The 7,738-nt window shown below is 44.5% G+C and overlaps 1 non-coding gene across 1 annotated transcript; it reads left to right on the forward strand.

Annotated features, from left to right (window-relative positions):
* Nucleotides 1–7,349: 7,349 nt before the first annotated feature.
* LOC114810878 lies at nt 7,350–7,487 on the forward strand. Its single transcript, XR_003758568.1, has one exon. It is a non-coding gene; the product is annotated as a small nucleolar RNA SNORA7 (small nucleolar RNA).
* Nucleotides 7,488–7,738: the final 251 nt, after the last annotated feature.

The following is a 7,738-nucleotide window of genomic DNA, read 5'->3' on the forward strand; positions in this document are numbered from 1 at the left end:
AGAGGGCTATTATCAGAGCAAAAAGGTGCCATCAGGACTCTTAAATCCAACTTGTCAATTCCCCAGATCTCATTTTTCTCAGGAGGGCGATTGCTACAATGTACATATATTTTAAATAAAATATCCTCTCCTACTAGGGCGACCTTAAAATTACTTTCAATAAAATGTGAAACAGAAGTTGGTTTTTATGGTCTGAAAAACAAACCCAATCCTCACATCCTGCCTCCCCAGTACATAGCCAACTGAACATTTTCCAGCACTTCCTTTATATCTCTATCAAAAAATGATCCAGTCAACAAGTCTGGCAGTGAGTTTTTTGGGTTTACTTGCAGAAAGACTGGCCATTTTTGAGGAGACTCTGTCAGCCTGGCCTAGGAGAAAGTATAGCGACCTGGGAATCAGAGGACCAGATTTGTAATCCAAGCCCTGCCACCTGTCTGCTGTGTGACCTTGGGAGAGTCATTTAATTTCACTGTAAAATGACAATGAAATGATAGTCCCTCCCCCTTTGACTGTGAACCCCAAGTGGGACAGGGCCTTTGTCCAGTGTGCTTCTCTGGTACCCACCTCCATGCTTAGTGTTGTAGACATAGTAAGAACTTATCAAATACCATCATTATCATTATCCTTACCCTGTCCAGTGGACACCCTAATGCTCACTGGTAGGATTCCAAGTTTTCCACCAAGTTCTTTCCTGCACAGTGTGGCTGCTCACAGTAATTTTCTCCCGGCTCCCATGGCTACCATAACTATATTAGGAAACCTATCCCCTCTGCCCACACCCAAGAATAAAGCTAATTAAAGTGGATAATCATCACTTCCTGGTATGAATTGTGAATGTTTATTCCTGAAGCTGTAGCTAGGAGAAAGGACTGAGAGCACCTCAGATGGAACATGCCCGATCTTGCAAAGAAGCTTGCGGACCAGATGCCATTAGAAACCTCTTTTCCTCCCAAATGATCTCTGGAAAACTCAGAGACTCAGCAGTAAATATCTTTCCCATAGAATCTCTAGCACTGCAAAAAGCTTATTAGATTTTTTTTTTATTAGCCTATCTTCCACCAATGCTAAATTATTCCCTTTGGTTTCAGAGTTATCGAGTGCTTCACTGCTCCCTTGCACCAGAGTTATCAGCTCATCTTGGCTTGTGAATTTCTCCATTACTTTTGGTTCCCAACTGTCCCAGGGAATCATTCACTGTTTTTAAGCAGCCGCCTATAGAAAACTATATTTCCAGTATCTTTATTGCTTTCTGTCACAGTTCTTCCTTTACTGTTTTCATTAAAGGGATATTCTTAAAAATACCCCTAAGAGGGCTCGATGTATGAGGATTAATGGGGATTCAAGGAGCAGAACAACAAATGGAAAACTCAATGGGAGTCGTTTTGTCAGTCTTCTAGCTGAAGTGTATACTAGTGTATACTCAGTATTGCTGCTTGGGCCAACTAGTTTTCGAAAGGATCAAGCCCTCTGCAAACAATAAGCTGAAGATCCATCAGTCAGTCATATTTATTGAGCGCTTACTATGCTCAGAGCACTTGCTAAGGTCCTGGAAGAGTAAAAAGAAAACAATATAGTCCTCCAGACAATAAGCTCCTTGTGGGCAGGGAACATATCTATTTAGCAACTCTGTTGTAAACGCTTAACTTAATACAATGATCTGCACACAGTAAATGCTCAGTAAATACCACTGATTGATAGTGTTGGTAGACCTGATCCTGCCCTCGAGAAGTTTACAACCCAGTGGGTACTTCAGGGTAAGTCATTCCACTTCTCTGTGCCTCAATTACCTCAACTGTATAAAATGGGGATTGAAACTGGAAGCTCCATGTGGGAGAGGAACGGTGTCCAACCCAATGTGTTTGTATTGACCTATCGATCCCAGAACTTAGTACAGTGCCTGGTATACAGTAAGCGCTTAACACATACCATTATTATTATGATTATTATTATTAAAGTCCTCCATCTTGATCCTTCTTCATCTATGTTCTCATTGCTCCACAGAATTGAAGAGCTGGAAGACAATGTGTATTCCAGCTCCTTAACTTCAATCTACCCATCCAGTTGGATGCCCAACATCCTTTGACAATTTTCAGGTATTTTAGGAATCCATTTGGGGATTTTATCACCCTAAACCTCACGATGTTCTTCCAAGCCAACAGCTTTCCTGCTAGAATATGAATGCGTGTTCACTTCTGTCTCAGATGGATTGAGAGAGCAGCTGGTCAGTATCTCCCCAAAGGAAATGAGATAGTCATAAAAACTTTAAATAGCCCACGACCACACTGGTCTTCCCGACTTCCTGAGATGTTGGACTTCCGCAGATCCCAATGGGACTGACAGAGAGGGAGAGAGAGAGAAAGAGAGAGAGAGTGAGAGAGAGTATGTGTGTCACTTTAGGGGGAGGAAGTATATTATTTTTAATCCACCTTCTGCTTCAGTGCTAGCACTTCTGGGTAGGAGAAGCAGCAGGATACAGTGGATAGAGCATGGGCCTGGGAGTCAGAAGGTCATGGGTGCTAATCCCAGTTCTGCCACATGTCTACTGTGTGACCTTGGGCAAGTCATTTCCTTTCTCTTTGCCTCAGTTACCTCATCTGTAAAATGGGACTGAGACTGTGAGCCCCACATGGGAAAGGGGCTGTGTCCAATCCGATTTGTTTGTATTCATCCCAGTGCTTAGTACAGTACTTGAAACAAAGTAGGTGTTCAAAAATACCATTATTGTTATTATTATTTTTAGGAAAAAGCCCCCTGGGTCACCTTTCTGATGGGCATGTGGGTCCCTCAGATTAAAAGAAGGGGCCCTCAGGCCCCCTTGCTTCCAGCAAAAGGAAATTTAAAGTTGAGATCTGGGATTAAAAAAAAAACCAGCCACCGGTCTATGCCATTCAGTGACCTGCAGAGATTCTGCTGCGTTTTATCCGTAACTGGGTGGAGCAATTGTAAAGTCCCCTAAATCATGACTATCCTAGCTGAGTCAGGATGAATAGTCATCCTGCATTATCATCTTTCCATTCCATTATTCAAGAATCCCCTATTTTCTCTTTTCTATTTGACTTTAAACTCCTGGAGAAAGAGCCAGCCTCTTCACCTTTTATTTTATGTACCCCGAACAACTAGCTCAGGGTCTGCACAGAGTAAGGACTCAATAAATATGGATGATGTTGTCAGTGATAGGAGGACACAGAAAATATCCCTGCCCCACTAGGAGTTGCCCCTGCCCATGAAAGTAACCTGCATAACAATAATTATGGTGCCAAACAAGGTATTAGGCTCTGGGGTAGATACAAGTTAATAATAATAATAATAATAATAATAATGGTGGTATTTGTTAAGCGCTTACTATGTCCAAAGCACTGTTCTAAGCACTAGGGGGGATACAAGGTGAACAGGTTGTCCCACGAGGGGCTCACAGTTTTTATCCCCATTTTACAGATGAGGTAACTGAGGCACAGAGAAGTGAAGTGACTTGCCCAAGGTCACACAGCAGACAAGTGGTAGAGCTGGAATTAGAACCCATGACCTCTGACTCCCAAGCCTGTGCTCTTTCCACTGAGCCAAGCTAATCAGGATAGACACAGTCCCTGTCTCACATGGGACTCACAGTTTTAATCCCCATTTTACAGATGAGGTAACCAAGGCCCAGAGATAAGTGACTTGCCAAGGTCACCCAGCAGATATGTGGCAGAACTGGGATCAGAACCCAGGTCTTTCTGATTCCCAGGCATGTGCTCTATCAGTTAAGCCACACTGCTTCTTTCCTGTATCTTCTCTGGGCTGAATCTCAGCTGACCCCCTTTCCTCCAAATGGGTCAAGCACACAACCGCACCACCAGACTGGGAGGTAAAGGAGTGTGAGAACCAAGAATTACTAGCATGCTAAAAATTTTTAAGTCAAATACCTCCAAAGTGCTTTCATTAAATAAAATGAAATTGCCTCTTGCCATTGGGATACCCAGGCTTGGGATTCTCCAAGATTTACAGAAGTACCGAGACCTCCAGATGACTTCTGAGGAGAAGAATCTTTTTCCCTCCTTGGTCATGTGTGGGGATTTTGCTACCTACTCTCTGAGGCAGTTCTGCCCTCCTTCTGCCCTCTGCCTGAACTATAAAACCCTCTAGGGTTGGACTCTAATAATAATACTAATGATGATGATAAAAATTATAACTATGGTATTTGTTAAATTCTTATCATGTGCCAAGCACTGTACTAAGCACAGGGGTAGACACAAGTGTCAATCCCCATTTTACAGAGTAGGTAACTGAGGCACAGGGAAGTAAAGTGACTTACCCGAGGTCACACAGCAGAGAAGGGACGAAGTCAGAATTAGAACCCATGATTCACCCATGACTCTAACTCACGTCACGGCCACCTAACTCTCCTGTAGCAACATCTTTCCAATTCATATCAACCAGGATGCTCCGGGGTAGCCTAGGAGGCAGCACAGCATCATCCATTCAAAAATCCCTCTACCAGGGCTGGATGGACCCCTGGTCTGAACCAGAAATGGCCTGTCTTTTCTCGGAGCCCCATTTGTGGAAGTCTAAATTTGTGGAAGTCTATCCAGCCAGTCTCAGCCAGCTGGCCTTCAAGGCAACATATCCCTCTGTAACTTGACTCAGAATCAGTTTTAAAACAGAGGGGCCATCTACCACTCCAGTTTCTGTAGTTTAACTTTTGGTTTTTTTTGAGGTTTGGGGGTGGGGGTTTTTGGTTGTTGCCGTGCTCCAAACCAGAAGTAATTTAATCAGGAAGGACAGAGTTTCAAGAAATAAAATTACTCACTTCGCTCTCATTTGCTGCGAGAACGTATACCTTTTCTGAAGCTTCAACTTGCTGGTGTGGAGAAAAGGAGGCTGAAACGAATCAACCTTAATACACAGTGATTATCCATGCTGAACAAATTATCCCCAGGAATTTCTGTAGCAAAACAAATCACAATACTGTTGTGTCTGGTGATTGCCCAGTTGACAGTTTGCTAAAGAGAAACAAGCTTAGAAAATGCCCCTTTGAAACAACACAAACAATTAGCCTAGAGAAAATATGGAGACCAGAGAAACAAGCAACGAATTCTGAAAGAGCGAACTCAACTTGGTAAATAGAAAATTCATTCAATAGTATTTATTGAGCGCTTACTATGTGCAGAGCACTGTACTAAGCGCTTGGGATGAACAAGTCGGCAACAGATAGAGACAGTCCCTGCTGTTTGACGGGCTTACAGTCTAATCGGGGGAGACGGACAGACGAGAACAATGTCAATAAACAGAGTCAAGGGGAAGAACATCTCGTAAAAACAATGGCAACTAAATAGAATCAAGGCGATGTACAATTCATTAACAAAATAAATAGGGTAACGAAAATATATACAGTTGAGCGGACGAGTACAGTGCTGTGGGGATGGGAAGGGAGAGGTGGAGGAGAAGAGGGAAAAGGGGAAAATGAGGGTTTAGCTGCTGAGAGGTAAAGGGGGGATGGCAGAGGGAGTAGAGGGAGAAGAGGAGCTCAGTCTGGGAAGGCCTTTTGGAGGAGGTGAGTTTTAAGTAGGGTTTTGAAGAGGGAAAGAGAATCAGTTTGGCGGAGGTGAGGAGGGAGGGCGTTCCAGGACCGCGGAGGACGTGACCCAGGGGTCGACGGCGGGATAGGCGAGACCGAGGGACGGTGAGGAGGTGGGCGGCAGAGGAGCGGAGCGTGCGGGGTGGGCGGTAGAAAGAGAGAAGGGAGGAGAGGTAGGAAGGGGCAAGGTGATGGAGAGCCTTGAAGCCTAGAGTGAGGAGTTTTTGTTTGGAGCGGAGGTTGATAGGCAACCATTGGAGTTGTTTAAGAAGGGGAGTGACATGCCCAGATCGTTTCTGCAGGAAGATGAGCCGGGCAGCGGAGTGAAGAATAGACTGGAGCGGGGCGAGAGAGGAGGAAGGGTGGTCAGAGAGAAGGCTGACACAGTAGTCTAGCCGGGATATAACGAGAGCCCGTACCAGTAAGGTAGCCGTTAGGGTGGAGAGGAAAGGGCGGATCTTGGCGATATTGTAGAGACCACCAAACACTGAGGAATGAAGTTGAAATGCTCCCTCCATCTACTCTCTCCTTCCAGTACACCTGTCCACTTCAACTACACCCCAGGTTTCACTCTCAGCTTCTCCACAGTTCACCTTATTAGACTGCTCCCTTCTTAACTCTCACACCTCGGACCCCTCTGCCTGGAGCTCCCTTCCCCTTCAAATCCGCCACAGTTATACAGCTTCAGAGCCTTTCTGAAGCCCCACCTTCTCCAGGAAGCATTCCCTGATTCATTCCCCCCACTCTGTCATTTCAACCCAAAAGCCACCCATAGCAGTTATACAGCCATTCTTGCACTCATCAGTGTATTACTTACTAGTTATTCACTTGATTATTTCTCTATTCAATTTTCCATACTTGTTAATCAGACATTCACTGGTATTTACTGAGCTCTTACAGTGTACAGAGATCTGTACTAAGCACTTGGGAGAGTATTCATTCATTCAATAGTATTTATTGAGCGCTTAGTATGTGCAGAGCACTGTACTAAGCGCTTGGAAGATAGAGTCAGTTCCTGCCCTTTGATGGGCTTACAGTCTAATCGGGGGAGACAGACAGACAAAAACAATAGCAATAAATAGAATCAAGGGGATGAACATCTCATTAAAACGATAGCAAATAAATAGAATCAAGGTGATGTACATCTCATTAGCAAAATAATAGAATCAAGGTGATGTACACCTCATTAACAAAATAAATAGGGTAATGAAATACATACAGTTGAGCGGACGAGTACAGTGCTGAAGGGAGGGGAAGGGAGAGGGGGAGGAGCAGAGGGAAAGGGGGGAAAAGAAGGCTTAGCTGAGGGGAGGTGAAGGGGGGGGTAGAGGGGAGCAGAGGGAGCGGAGGGAAAAGGGGGAGCTCAGTCTGGGAAGGCCTCATAGAGGAGGTGAGCTGTAAGTAGGGTTTTGAAGAGGGGAAGAGTAGAGTTGGTAGACACTATTACCCACATTACCTTAAGCTTACATGCTACAGTCTATTCTCAGTTGTATCTTTGTTTTCTCTCCTGCTGCTACTAATTGTAGATAATTTACATCCCACCTGCCCCACCATTATACAGGGAGTCAGAGGATCTGGGTTCTAATCCGCCACTTGCCTACTGTATGACCCTGGGTAAGTCACTTAACTTTTTTATTAATGTCTGTCTCCCCCTCTATACTGTGAGCTTGTTGTAGGCAGGAATGTATCTGTTTGTTGTTACATTGTACTCTTCCAAGCGCTTAATACAGAGCTTTGCACACAATAAGTGTTCAATAAATACGATTGAATGAATGAATGGATTAAAGTTACTCCCCTCTCAGGATCACACCTAGAGAGTTTCCAGTACTCTACCAACCTCGGCTGTGGGTGGGAGAGTCGAGCAGAGGAATACCCATTCCATTCCTAGCTTGGGCAGTGGCTAGCGAGTGGAAGGCAATCTGCTATAAATCAAAACTCACCTGTGCTGAGCAGCAGCGGCATAGGAGAGAGTCGAGGGTGGAGACTCGTTTACTGCACGGAAGAAGGCAATGGTAAACCACTCTCCCATTTTTATCAAGAAAACTCCAGGAATACACTACCAGAATGATTGCAGATGCAGGTGGGGCATTCACCATGGAGTTGCTATGGGTTGGAAACGACTTGACAGCATAAGACAAGACAAGACGTAGGAATAGGAATAAATACTTGTTCTCCCTCCTT

This window comes from Ornithorhynchus anatinus, chromosome 3, assembly GCF_004115215.2.
Source record: "Ornithorhynchus anatinus isolate Pmale09 chromosome 3, mOrnAna1.pri.v4, whole genome shotgun sequence".
NCBI classification, from domain to species: Eukaryota; Metazoa; Chordata; class Mammalia; order Monotremata; family Ornithorhynchidae; genus Ornithorhynchus; species Ornithorhynchus anatinus.